Genomic DNA, 14315 nt, shown 5'->3' with positions numbered 1-14315 from the left:
AAAATATTAAATAATATAGGTAAAATAATTATCTAAAATAGTTGGGGCGACTTACAAATGTGACCCTTGAGAGAGAGAGAGATTATATTTAAAAATAAAACGTAAAATCCTAAATAATATATGTAAATAAATATCTAAAAATAGTTAAGCAATTTCAATAATTTATAACTTTAGTATGATTTTTCGTGAGAGAGAGTTTAAAAGTTACAAGCATGCTATGTGCGTAACAAATTTTTTAATTACACATGCTTAAATAAATTTATAGTTACATTTTCAAAACACATAAAAAATGTAATTTAGAAAAGCGATAAATAATCAAATTTTGGCTTGGATAATCCTTTTCTGCTTTTATATTCTTTATGATTATGATACGATTTATAACGTTGGCAATAATGATCACAAAAAGTTGGTGGTGAAGAAATATCAACATGAATCAATACAAGCAATTTAAAAAATTCATGAAAAAACATGGAGTTACTATGGGATAGACAGCGTGAGCTGTATTGCATAGGTGTAACTGTTTTCATGCAATATTGTGGTGTGATCTTTGGAGCTAAGGATGCCCATGAGCCGAGCTTGGGCTGGATCAGCTTGGCTCGAGAAGAAATTTTGGCTGTTCAAGCTCAGCTCGATCACCCTGCCTTACGTGAAGTGGACTTACCTCTGAAAGCTATAGACACACTCGTGCTCTAGTGGGGTTTGATCCGATGCCTTTATCTCAGCACCCTCATAACCACCCTACTGGTCACTTGGGCGACCCAAATAACCAATTTGGAATAAACTAACTCGTACTCAGCTCATTTAGCTTGGGCTTTTCATGAGCTCAAGCTCGGCTTGGCTCAATATAAGAAACGTATCAAGCTTGAACATCCTCTATTCGGCTCGTTTACCAGCCCTAGTTGTAACAATGCATACTAAGCTAAGTAGCGTGACATGATGAATGTGGTTCATCTGGGTTTGGTCATGACTCATGCCCCGGTGGATCCATATCTAATCCGGATTTATCCAGAATCACAACCAAATCCGACCCGTTGATTGACTGGCCCACACTGCAATAAGAACGGGAGTAGAAATCTCTCTCTCTCGTAGACGAGGGAGGAATCGATCGACGGGGGATTCAAAGGAAAAAGAAGAATGGTGAGTTCCGATTCGAGTTTACCGTTATTGTTAATGCTCTCTTTCGTGACTCTCTTCTTATCTTTCAAACTATAAGCAAAAGGATTCCTCTTTTTTAATTCTAGGTTTTTCTCTGATCTGAATTCTTGTTTATATACCTCTTCATATTTATTTGTATTCTCCCTTCGTCCATACAAGGGTTTCCCCTCCCTTTTCATATGCTCGATTTTATGGTTTTCCCTTCTTTAAAATTTTCCGAATTGGGCTGTTTTATTCTATTAAAAAAATGCTCACATGAGTTTTTTTTCCCTGCTTACCCAAAGTCAGATTTTTCTGATGAACGCCTATAATACATGTTTTTTCAATGTATTTATGAATCTTTGATTTAGGCTATGATATATGTTTTTTGAGTTGGCCGGAAATAGGAGTTTTACTTCTGTGGTAAATTTTGTTCGTTTTTTCCCTATGCCCACCTTACCTTGATCGTAATTATTGACTGAAACTTTGGTCTTCATTTGAATGCCACTGCGATAAAATCTCGAAAACAGTAAATGTGTTTGTTGTAGATCTTGGATATGTGTCCTACCGAAGCTAAATATTGATCACAATGACCACCAACTTGGAGAAGTTTGTGCTTTAAGAGCCAACTTTATCATAGTACTCTTTCTAAAGAATTTCATGACTGAGTTCGGTCCCCTTCGGATAAGTTGAATTATCTCTTACTTCCTTTCTTGTCTTCCTCATTCATTCTTTCCAATAAAATAACTTTCTTTTCTGGTTCATTCCCCTATAGTACCATATTCATATCAACCATTTCCCTGAGTAATTTTCAGATTTTGAGATAAAGACTTCCTATGTCAGTATTGTAGCTATCAGGAACACAGTTTGGAACATTAGAATCTATGTCACACTGATACTCTATTTTGGCTTCCATTCCTCTATCCCATTATATAAAAATCATATTGGAAACTTCATAAAAATGGCCATATCCCTGTATCTGGAGCTGTATCCATGTGACATAGCTTAGAATTCTTGACAACAAATCTTATCCCGTGACATTTATCTTGCACTTTAGGATCTCTTTTTCCCTTTCCTTTTTCCTTCCCCACAAGGATCGGTGAAAATTGGTAAGTAGCGTGTTTGTGTAATTTTCCTCTTGGACAGAACACTGATTGGATATTGTAGGTTCACCGTTCACACGTTCTAGATAATGATTATCAACCCTTATGCTTGACGAGTCAAAAGATTTTAAGTGGATTTAGTCTCACCTTTGATTTCTTAGATACATTTCTTTCCTTAAGACCGTATACTGTTTCCAAAGCTCGTTTCTATCTCATTCCCCATCTTTGTTCTCTTCATGTGTATTACCTTCTGCATGATCATAGATCTCATATATCCTTATCTATGTTGAGAATTTTGACTTGCATTTCTTCCTCCATGATTGTAGATGGCTTCTCCAAGATTTTATCTAAAGTTGGAACATTCGGAATGCTTACTTGGAATGAGGAAAAAATTTATACGAGTTCCTTCATAGAACTATTTGATATCATTACCACCTATCTCGTTCTTGGCAAGTTTATTTTGGGGAGTTTTTGTCTTTTTAATTGTTTCTCTTGGTAAAAATTTCACTAAATTTCTGACATTTTAACAAATTTAAATATGCAAAGAAAAATTTAAAATGATATAGGCTTTAGCAGTATTTTTTATGAACATATAAAGAAACAATTACAAAAGTTTAAAAAATAAAGTAAAAAAGCAAAGGTATATACTTAAAATGTATTTTTTTTTAAAAATATCATGATATCATGGCAATAATATCGATATATGTATGTTATAATCAATACTCTGAAAATATTGCGATATTTTGCCAATAATATCAGCTGAAGCTGTTTTCCTGTTAATATCGTGATATTTTCCAAAAATTGGTGGTATTTGTGGCTCTATTTGATATATTTTCCTTGTTGGTTTGTCAAAAAGTTTATGATATTCAAAATTTGATATCATGTCCCCTTTATTGTTTTTGTCTTTAGGAATATTGATGTGCATTTAGTTCATATTGGTGGTCCTATGTTGGACTCTGTTGACAATATGCTTGTAAATTCCTTTTCAATTGAGAAGTTGACTGAATTTCTGCCGGATGGTGGTATAAGCTAAACATGAAACAGTGGTGGATGGAACATATATTTCCTGGTAGGACTTGCATTTATATTTGTTTATATACCTTCCATTGCTTTGGCCCAAAATCTTTACTCACTGGCTCATGTTTTAATAAGTTTCTTTAGAAAATCATAATTTATTTTTATCTTATTTCTGATGTTATCTCTTTGTGATTTGTCTTATCATCTCAGTTGACTGCTTCTGTAATTTCTTCTCACTTAACTAAATGAAAATTTACTTATGTGGGTATGTGTTTCTATTGGCACTATACAGGAAGGAAATCCGGAGGCATCTATAGATTCTCTTCTGAATGTTGAAAAGCAGATGAGGCTTGCTGGCGATGTTGCTGGGACTAAGAAGGCAGTCATTGAAATTGTGCAGCTTTGCTATGAAGCCCGTGCATGGAAAACTCTTAATGACCAAATTGTTCTTCTATCAAAAAGAAGGGGTCAGCTTAAGCAGGTATATTTGTTTCTTTTTATGATTTTGATCTTTGATGTTTGGTACAGCATTACCATGTCTTGGATTCTATTAATTATGATAGTTTTGTCCTGTACTTTAGAGGTTTGCTAAGGAAGAGGAAAAAAATATTCATACTTCTTTGCTAATGCTCTGACACAAGCCTAGATTTTGTGACCTGATAATGCATATTTGCACACCCTCCCACACAGAAAGTTACAGTTATTTTATTCTATTTTGCAATTAAGATGTATAAAGGGAAAGTGTTTGATTGGTTTAAAGGAACTGTTGTGTTCTTATAATATGCTTTTGCCAATAATTGTTATATGTGGTAGAAGAAAGATAATTAGACCAAGAAAACCTATCTGATATTTCACAATTAAGGAGATGCAACCAGCTTTCTATGCCATTGGTGTCCATAAGTATGGGGTGGCTATAGGGCAGGGTTAGCTTGATGGCTAAAGGGAGCTAAGTCTATTTTGGCTGGACTTGGTCTGGCATAGAAGAGTTTCCAAGGACAACTGAGCTTAGGGTCCTGCATGGACTACCTCAGTTTATCTGTCTGATAAGCATGATAGGCTTGGCCTTCCATAAGCTATTTGGTTGAGCCAGGTTTTGGTTTGAAATATTGGCTCTTTAGGTGAATTGTCTTGATCTTCAGATTTATAGTGGCTGGATCTTTGTCACATGTTATGAAGTTCTCCAATATGACTAGTAAATAAGGTGATATGTTATGTAAGCGAAAAATGGAGTATCTGTGTGACATAGGATTGCATTTGGGTGGACAAACTGCTGCATCTCTTGAATGTAGCCTTTTTGCGCAATTGCCTAGATTACATGACTAGTGCTTGTCATCTTATGTAGTTTCTAGCGTGGTCACTTGTAACTTTCAAGGTAATTTCTTGCCAAGGGTTTTTCTTGGAGTTTTTTCCAATAAGTGTTTTTTCTTAGAAAGATCTCAAGAAAGGAGTTTTAAAAGTTAAAATAATAGAAAAATAATAAGATAAGAAAGTAACAGGTTTTGTACCATTTTTTTTTTGTAAAAATATAAGGAAACGAGTTTGAAAAGATTTTAAAATACAAAAGAAACAAAAAAATACAAAACTGGGATTAAAATCTATAAAAAAGTTTTTTTTTTTAAATATCACAAAAATATCATGATAATATCGCGATATTATGAATTTTGGTGATATTTTTGTTAAAATAAGTCAACTACTTTAGAGTTTTATCTATGCTTAAGGTTGTTTTTATATTTTATAAAGAATAAGGGACCTAAATGTAATTTTATTCTTTTGGCTAATCTCTACTTAAACAGGAGATTAGACCTAATTCAATAGTGAGAACGTCTCTTCCTCTCTCTCCCTTTTTTTTTTTTCTCTCTCTCTCTCATCTCTTAGTCTTCTACTGTACCAATTTACATGGTATCAGAGCGGACATCCTTGGGAACGTGACTTCTGGTTTTGCGCCAAAACTTGAGTGAAGGTCATCGGATCACGTGAAGGTGGATCGCGTGAAGAAGATCGGGTAAGGTGTGTTCATTTTTTTTTTTGGTAGTACATATCTGATAACAGATCTGTAGTCTGACAAAAGTCATGACTCAGATCTGTAATCAGATCTAAAAGTCGTGGTGAAGCGATGGGTTTTCGGTCAACCCGATTTGGTGAATATAGGTTTGGGTGCTGTGCAGACGTCGTGAAGCAGGCGACATGCGTTATCTGTGTTTATGTTTTGGTGATAATGGAATGACAGTGTGGAACTGCATATTGTATCAAACTATGTTATGGTGTTGTGCAGACGTTGTTATCAAGTTTTTTTTGTCCAGATCTGATACAGATCTGCAGTGTGGACCTGCATATTGTGGAACGTCGTATTCGTTTTTCTTTTGATTCAAATCTGATATAGATTTGGGTGTCGTGGTGAAGACAAATCACCGTCGTCGATCTGCGTATTGTGGAGCAGATCATTATTTAGTGAAGAACTCAAATCTGATTTCATAGTGGATTGGAGAGTAGATCTTTTTTTTTTTCTATAGTCGATCTGACTTTCAACTTGTGAGAGTTTTTTTTGTGCTCGTGGGCTTCTATTGCAGCAACAACATTTATTGTGATTTCTGAGTTATTGTTAATCATTATGGGTGAAGTTCCCAAATCTAATTACAAGAATGAGGCTATTGGGGAATATAAAGCCTTCGCCAATCCTTTCTCATATGGTTCTTCCATGAAATTGAATGAAACAAACTATGCAATGTGGATCAGGATGTTTATGATGTCGGTGTCTGGACATCGTAGAAAACATATTTTATTGGAATCTGAGCCAAATAATAAAACAAGAAAATATAATACTTGGAAAGCAGATAATGACATTGTTATGTTATAGATCATGAATAACATTGAACCTTACATTGCAGATGGCCTAATTTATTATAATATGGCTAAACAAATGTGGGATAATATTCGAGATACATATTCTTAAGAGACTAATGTGAGTCGTATTCTCTAAGTTGAACAAGAGATATATAATTTACAACAAGATGATTAGACCTTGGCCTAGTTCTATGCCTCTGTTAAGGTTGCCTTTGAGAGACTTAATGCTTACAGATCTCTGTGTTGCTCAAAACAAAAAGATCATCAAGAACAAACTATGGTTGCTCGGTTCCTCACATGCCTATCCTCAGAATTCACAGTTGCTAAAGTCCAAATGTTGACCGGGACTGATGTTCCTACTCTTGCTGATGCATACAATCGATTGAGTAGACTTGCCATCTCTCTTCCACAATCTCAATCTGCATCTCAGTCATCTGCTTTAGCTGTTCCATCTAGTTATGGACGAGAAAATACTCTGAATGTTAGAGGCAGAGGTTGTGGAAGAGGTTTGGTAGGTAGAGGCAAATTTCAATGTACCTATTACGGAAAACCAGGGCATTTAGAAGATCGTTGCTGGGATAAACATGGATGGCCTACCCTTCCTCCATTGAAGTCAAATGTTCCAAAAGCTAATGTTACAAAACTTGAGGTAGAAAATGAAATCAATTCTCCTAGTGATTCGATCACTCTTAGTCGTGCTGAATATGATGAACTGGTTGCTCATCGTCCTTCAAGTTCCTCTTCTCCTGTAGCTGGTGTGGCCTTCTCAACAGGAGACCATTCTTCTCCTCATGATAGTAAGTGAATTATTGACTCTGGTGCATCTAGACATCTATGTGGAAACTCTCAAAATTTTTCAGAGTTAAAGGCTATTACTGCACATCGGAGTGTTTCATTAGCTAATGGGAGTTCCTCCGCTGTTATTGGTTAGGGAAATGTTCCTATATCCTCTTCCTTGCAGTTGAACAATGTTCTTCGTGCTTCTTCATTTCCTCAAAGTTTACTCTCAGTTAGTTGCCTTACAAAAGAACTGAATTGTAGATTGATATCTGATCCTGTGTGTTGTCATTTTCAGGATTTGCTGACGGGCAAAAGATTGGTGGAGGCTATGAAGAAAATGGAGTCTACTATCTACATCATCCAGTGAGAAATATTTATGCTGCTGTCGATTATTCCTCGAGTCCTGTTCAGTGGCATCGTCGTCTCGGACACCCTTCATTGCAGAAGCTTCGTCGTGTCATTCCTCAAATTTCGTCTACTACATCATTCTATTGTGAAGCATGTCAATTGGGCAAGCATCATAGGTGTTCGTTTCCCTCTAGTCAGAGTCAGTCAAGTCAAAAAGTCTTTGAACTTCTTCATGCTGATGTATGGGGTCCTAGTAAGATTCCTACCAGGACCCAATGTCGTTATTATCTTGTTATTGTTGATGATTTTCTAAGTTGTCTTGGGTGTTCTTAATAAAAGAAAGATCTGGAGTTCCTAACATTCTAAAATCTTTGGTCATTGAAATAAAAACTCAGTTTGAGTCAGTTGTTAAGATTATTCGCATTGATAATGCTCTTGAGTTTAAAAACACAACACTGTTGCAATTTTATCGGGACCATGGTATTCAACCTCAAACCTCCTGTTCCTATACTTCTCAACAAAATGGGGTGGCTGAACGAAAACACAGGCATCTCCTTGACGTAGCACGCACCCTTATGATTCAATCCAATGTTCCTGCTTCATATTGGAGTGATGCAATTACCACGACCTGCTGTTTGATCAACCGCATGCCTTCATCATCTATAGAAGACCAAATTCCTTTACAAATTCTGTATCTGAGTGCACCTCTCTTCCCTCTTTCGCCCAAGGTATTTGGGTGCGTTTGCTTTGTGCACAGACTCAGACCTGACCGTGATAAGTTAGCAACTCAAGTCACTAAGTGCATATTTATTGGCTATCCAAAAAACCAAAAGGGGTATCAATGTTATGATCTGATTTCCCGTTGGAAGTATGTCAATGCGGATGTATCTTTCTTGGAGTCCATTCCATACTATTCTAGTACTGGTGTTAGGCTGCAAACTGATCAAGATGACTCTCTTCTGCTTTCTGTTCCTCCTTTTCTTTTGGAATCAGTGCCCTCATTACCGAATCCAACTCCATCTACCTCACGGTTTCACAATCCTCTATTGGTGTATGTGCGTAGATCTCCACCTCCTCTGGTGCCTCCATCTTCTTCTTCTCCTGAGATAAGTACTCCTGATAGCAATGACATTCATGTTGATGATGACAGGCCAATCGCTCTACGGAAGGGGACACAACAATGTACCTTATACCCTATGTCTAAGTTTGTGTCAGATGCCAGACTCGGTAATCAGATGAAAGCATTTATTTCAGCCTTATCAACTGAAACTATTCCTCTGAGTTATCAAAAGGCAGTTCTCGATAGTCGATGGAAACTGGCTATGCAAAATGAAATGGATGCTTTACTGTTTCAACAGACATGGGATCTCGTTGATTCCCCAGGGGATGTGGACATTGTTGGATGCAAACGGGTATATACCATTAAGTATAACTCAGATGATTCAATTGAAAGGTATAAGGCCAGATTAGTAACAAAAGACTATACTCAGACATATGGGGTTGATTTCTTTGAGACAATTTTCCCAGTAGCACGAACGGGCACTATTCGTCTTGTTCTTTCTGTAGCTGTTCATCGTGGATGGAGTTTGTGTCAGCTAGATGTGAAAAATGCATTCTTATATGGAGATTTGTCTGTGACAGTCTACATGCAACAACCTCTTGCGTTCGAGGTTGAGGGGGAGTGTCAGAAGGTGTGTAGATTAAGAAAAGCGATATATGGTTTAAAGCAAAGTCCTCAGGCATGGTTTCAAAAGTTGTTTGAGGTGATGTCAAAGTTTGTTTTTAATAGATCAACGTTAGATCACATATTATTTATTAAGAAAACTAACTCAGGCATAATAGTTATGGTGGTATAGGTGGATGACATCATCCTTACAGGAGATAACATGAACGATATTGCAGCTACAAAGGCTCATCTTCAAAAATATTTTGTTACAAAAGACCTTGGTTCCCTTAGATACTTTCTGGGCATAGAAGTGGCCAGGGGCAGTGAGGGTGCGGTTTTGTCTCAACGGAAGTATGTTCTTGATTTACTAAAAGAGACAGAAATGTTGGGAGCTAAACCAACAAATATTCTCATGGATAACAAAGTTCATTTGTTGGATGAGGGGTCAAAACCTGTTGATAGCAAGAGCTATTGCTCATTGTTAGGGAAGCTACTATATGTGACAGTGAAGCAAGGTTAGCCAATTCATGGACAAACCGACTGAGGTACACTGGAATGCTACAATAATGATACTCAGGTACTTAAAATCCTCTCCTGGAAAAGGGTTGTTATTCAAGAAACGAGGCACTCTGGAGGTAGTTGCTTACTCTGATGCTGATTATGCTGGGTCTGTAGAGGATAGAAAATCTACCACATGATTCTGTGTATTTGTGGGAGGTAACTTAATCTCCTGGAGAAGCAAGAAGCAAACGGTGGTTGCTAGGTCAAGTGCTGAATCAGAATATAGAGCTATGGCCCAAACAACAGCTGAATTAATGTAGGTTTGAACAATGCTGATTGATTTTCAAGTGAAGGTTTCATCTTCTATGGTGATGATGTGTGATAACAAGGCATCCACATATATAGCCAATAATCCGGTATTTCATGAGAGGACAAAACATATTGAAGTTGATTGTCACTACATATGAGATATGGTTCAAGCTGGACATATCTCTACCAAACATGTAATATCTGAGGATCAAGTTGCAAATATTTTTACAAAGCCTCTTGCTAGGCCCAGTTTCTCAAAATGTTGCGGCAAACTGAGCATGATTGATATCCATGCTCCAGCTTTGAGGGGGAGTGTTAAGATAAGTCGACTACTTTAGAGTTTTATCTATGCTTAAGGTTGTTTTTATATTTTATAAATAATAAGGGACCTAAATGTAATTTTATTTTTTGGCTAATCTCTACTTAAATATGAGATTAGACCTAATTCAATAGTGAGAACGTCTCTTCCTCTCTCTCTCTCTCTCTCATCTCTTAGTCTTCTACTGTACCAATTTACAATTTTGAAAATATCACAATATTTTTTTGATATCGGCTTACCTAAAATCGCTGATAAAATGGCCGGTATTTTCAAAATATCAGCGACATCGCTGACTATGGTACCTAGATTAACATGACTGGCACTTGTCCTCTTGTATATCTTTGAAAGATGATGAGATGAGGGGGGGATCAAAGGTGATTATTGAGATGGAAATATGATTTTCTTCCTGGATTTATTTTCTTTTTTGAAAGGTCATGCGATGCCACTTTATGATTTATTCATTCATTTTGTTATTTTTTTGGGGTTTTGGTTGGGGGCAACGTGGGGTTTAGTGACCTAATACGACGAAGGAAGTAGATAATATCTAAGTAGTGGTGTCATGAGTACCTTGTGAATGAACAGATGATGCCATGGAGCATTCTTAAAAATATCTGTTCTTCCCTATAACACCATGTTGGTTGGAGCCATCTTGTCCAAATGACATGCCACTTATTTTCTTAGAATCCCAAAGATTTTTCCAAGAACAACTTAGTTGTAAATTTTCCTAAGAAATGTTATCATTGTTAATATATATATATATATATATATATATATATATATTGCTGTATACAGTTTTGTAATAAGTAATGCCCATCAGGGGCATTTTTGTCTTTTTCTTTGTTGTAATAGGTGCTGTCCTCTAGGGATGTTTTTTGTATTTTTATTTCTTTTATTTTTGTATTTTTGTATTTGTGTATAGGCTCTATGGTCATTTCGACCATAGAGTCGTTGGAGCCCCAATGGTCATATTTATGACCGTTGGAGGGCTCCCAACAACTCTATTGGGAACCCCTCCTCTCTCTTGTGTAGGCTATTTAAAGGAACCTCTTGTCCCTATTTCTTAATACTTTTCTCTTAAGCATAATTATCAATAAATATAATATTTTTTATGTTCTTGTGTTCCTTTTTTTGACTCTTTGAAGTCCTTGTATGCACTTTGTGTTTGTATAGTGCCTTAGTGCCTTTATATTGTCTCTTAGTGGACTTTTATTTGTGCTTGTACACTTTGTATTTGTATTCTCCACGTACTTCATTACATGGTATCAGAGCGAAGGAGCTTGGAGCGTGTTGCTTGAAGAGATCAAGGATCATGTACTTTGACAAAAGCAATTCTAGTCCCTTCTTCTTCTTCTTCTTCTCTCTCTCTCTCTCCAAGATAGATCACTTTTTTCAGCGAGAAGATGACGACGAGGAGGTATGCCCCCCAGTCTCTCTCTCCCCTTCTCGTCGTTGTCTTTTTCTTCTCCACTGTTCCTCCTCCTCTTGCTGTCAAGGGTGGGAAGGTGAGGGTTTCGACAGGAAAAAATAAAAGAGTGTGGGCTTCATCTTTTCTTCTTCCTCCCTGCCTTGAACCCGAGGCAAAAAAAAAAAAAATTAGGTATAAAAAATTTAGCTTGGGTTGGGTTCGGGTCTGGAATGGACCCGACTCGATGTCACAAGCTGAAGTATATGCCTTGATGTGCCACTTATGGGCAAGAGAACACTTAGAGAATATGATCTCTTATGGGAACACGTGAAAACACAAGAATGAGTTACTAAGGGCTAATAACACATAAAAATAATGGATATTATAGGGGAATAATATCTTTGAGAAGTGATAAAAAATGAGAGGGAGTGGACCCCATTATATACAAGAGGGAGCTCGTAGAGAGCTGTTCGGACCTACCCAGCTGCTGAAAATCTAGCCGTTGGGTAAGGTCCAATGACTCTTTGTTAATTCCCCAAAAGCCCATGAAGTCTGAGAATTATTACATTAGAAAGAACAAAAAAAAATGAAAATAAAAACACTTAGTTCTGCTTCACATAAGAAAAAACCAACATACCCCTGAACTACGAATATATAAAAATGTACAGAAATGCATATGTAAACATATATATACATATATGTTTACATTTAACACTCTCCCTCAAACTTATAGTGGGATCATCGAAACTTTGTCCAACATGAAATGAAATCTTGGAGAAGGTAAGGTTTTTGTGAAGAAGTCTACAACCTGATATTCTAAAGTCACATATGGTAGTGAAATAATCTTAAAAAATTCTTCACGAACATAATGACAGTCCATCTCAATATGCTTAGTGTGCTCATAAAAAATATGATTTTCAGCAATGTAGATAACATTTTTGTTATCACAACTTAGTCTTGATGGCTCTGTCACGAATACTCCCATGTCTTTGAGAAGATGCCTCAACCATACAATTTCAGTCGTGGTGGTTGCCATGACTCAATATTCAACTTCTGTGAAGGATAGAGATACTTTCTGTTGCTTTTTATATTTCCATGACATAAGGAAATCTCCTACAAAAACACAAAAACCAATAGTTGAGCGTCCGTCATTTGGGTCACTTTCCCGATCAGAGTTAGAATAAGCTATTAAATTAAGGGGAGAAGACAAAGATAAAAATAATCCTTTAGAAGCTGAATTTTTTAAATATCTAATAATACACATCACAACACTCATGTACACAGAGGTAGGAGTGCTGAAATCAGTGTTATTAAAAATGCGCCTCAAAGCGCAAAAAGCGCGCCTCGCCTCAAGGCGAGGGCCTTTGTGCCTTGAGGTGCAGTCATGAAGCATAAAAGCATCGAGGCGTACACCTCATATGCCTTGAGGCGTGCACCTCATACACCTTGAGGTGTATGCCTCGAGGCGAGGTGTGCCTCAAGGCGCCTCGCCTCGAGGCGCACACACCTCATGTTGTTGGTCAAATGAGGGTCAAAGCCCTCATTTGACCAACATTAAAATGTTTCCCCCGACCTTAATGAGGGTCGGGGCCCTAATTTGTCTCTCGTAGCCCCTCTCTCTCGTCTCTCACAGTCTCTTCCTCTCTCTCTCTCTCGTCTCTTGCAACCCCTCTCTCTCTCTCGTCTCTCACAGTCTCTCACCTCTCGTCTCGATCTCTCCCACCTCTCTCTCTCGTCTCTCACAATCTCGTCCTTCTCGGCCTCCTCTTTCTCGCCGAAAGCAGCCGCGACGCCGACCGCCCTTGCCAGACCCCAGGTAACCCCAACCCCCTTCATTTTTCCCCTTCGTGTCTGCCTCCCTCTCTTCAATCTCTCCATCAGGCAGGGGCACGACCTCTGTCGTGCGATTTATTCTGGCAGGCAGGGCCCTTGGCCCCTGCCGATTGTGGTCCTTGTCAGGCAGGGGCCAAGGCCCCTGCCATTTATTGTTTTAAGCAGGGCCCAATAAAAAATTTCTTCTAGGGGGCACTGCCCCCCAGAGACCCTAATGAGGGTCGGGACCCGCGTCAGAGGGGAATCCCCGGACCCCCTCCCTGCAAGGGCAAAAACTCTGAATTAGGCTCCACAACTCATCTTGTTGGTCCTACATTTGGTGTCCCTGTCAACTGCAAGCTAGGATCTGTAGGAGTCTGTCATGTGTTATGCTTCTTTTGATCTTGTTTCTGTAGTAAGAAGTCAACTTCAACATGTATTTGATCATCTATGATTTCATGTGTTTCTAATTATGACATGATGTTGTTGATGCTAATATGCATTTCATTGTTAATGTTAATTTTTTATTAAATGAATGCTCATATTTTATTTCTTAGATACTTACGTAGATCAAGTTGTTGCATTAATGTTACTTTTACATGTTAATCTCATATTTTTTCAGTATTTATTTGAGATTTTTTATTTTTTGTTGGTTGTTGCTTCCTCACTAAAGCATTTTTTATTTATTTATAATTTTAAATATTTTTTTATATTTTTTTTAAGTTATTTTTTTTAGGCTTACGCTTTACGCCTTAAGGCTTACGCTTTACGCCTTGAGGCTTACGCCTCGCCTCAGATTTTGGTGGAGCGCCTCACTACGCATCAACGCTTTTCACAACACTGGCTGAAATCGATTGGTCGTGTGAACTGCATGTGCTATGTCTGGTTTGGTAATAGTAAAGTATGTCAATGCTCCAATCATATGCCGATATGGAGTAAGATCTTCTAGAGGTTCTCCATCATCAATTTTCATCTTTGCATTTATCACTTCATTTCTGTCTACTCTTTTGTCATTTTTTAGACCTATCAATGATTTTTGTTGCAAATTTGGGTTGAGACATTGGATACCTTTTAGGAGAA

At 37.5% G+C, this 14315-nt stretch overlaps 1 pseudogene across 1 annotated transcript in view; it reads left to right on the top strand.

Moving 5' to 3' along the window:
• The first annotated feature begins 1110 nt into the window (after positions 1 to 1110).
• LOC149830093 (26S proteasome non-ATPase regulatory subunit 12 homolog A-like) overlaps positions 1111 to 14315 on the top strand; it is a 35111-nt pseudogene continuing 21906 nt past the window's right edge. The window contains exons 1-2 of the transcript XR_016433542.1: positions 1111 to 1137; positions 3547 to 3735. The product of XR_016433542.1 is annotated as a 26S proteasome non-ATPase regulatory subunit 12 homolog A-like (transcript). The remainder of the gene's footprint in view (positions 1138 to 3546; positions 3736 to 14315) is intronic.

The sequence above is a fragment of the Nuphar pumila genome, chromosome 8, assembly GCF_984573655.1.
Source record: "Nuphar pumila chromosome 8, dmNupPumi1.hap1.1, whole genome shotgun sequence".
In the NCBI taxonomy this organism is placed as follows: Eukaryota; Viridiplantae; Streptophyta; class Magnoliopsida; order Nymphaeales; family Nymphaeaceae; genus Nuphar; species Nuphar pumila.
The sequence above is the reverse complement of the archived record's forward strand: the minus strand, read 5'-3'. Positions and strand labels throughout refer to the sequence as shown.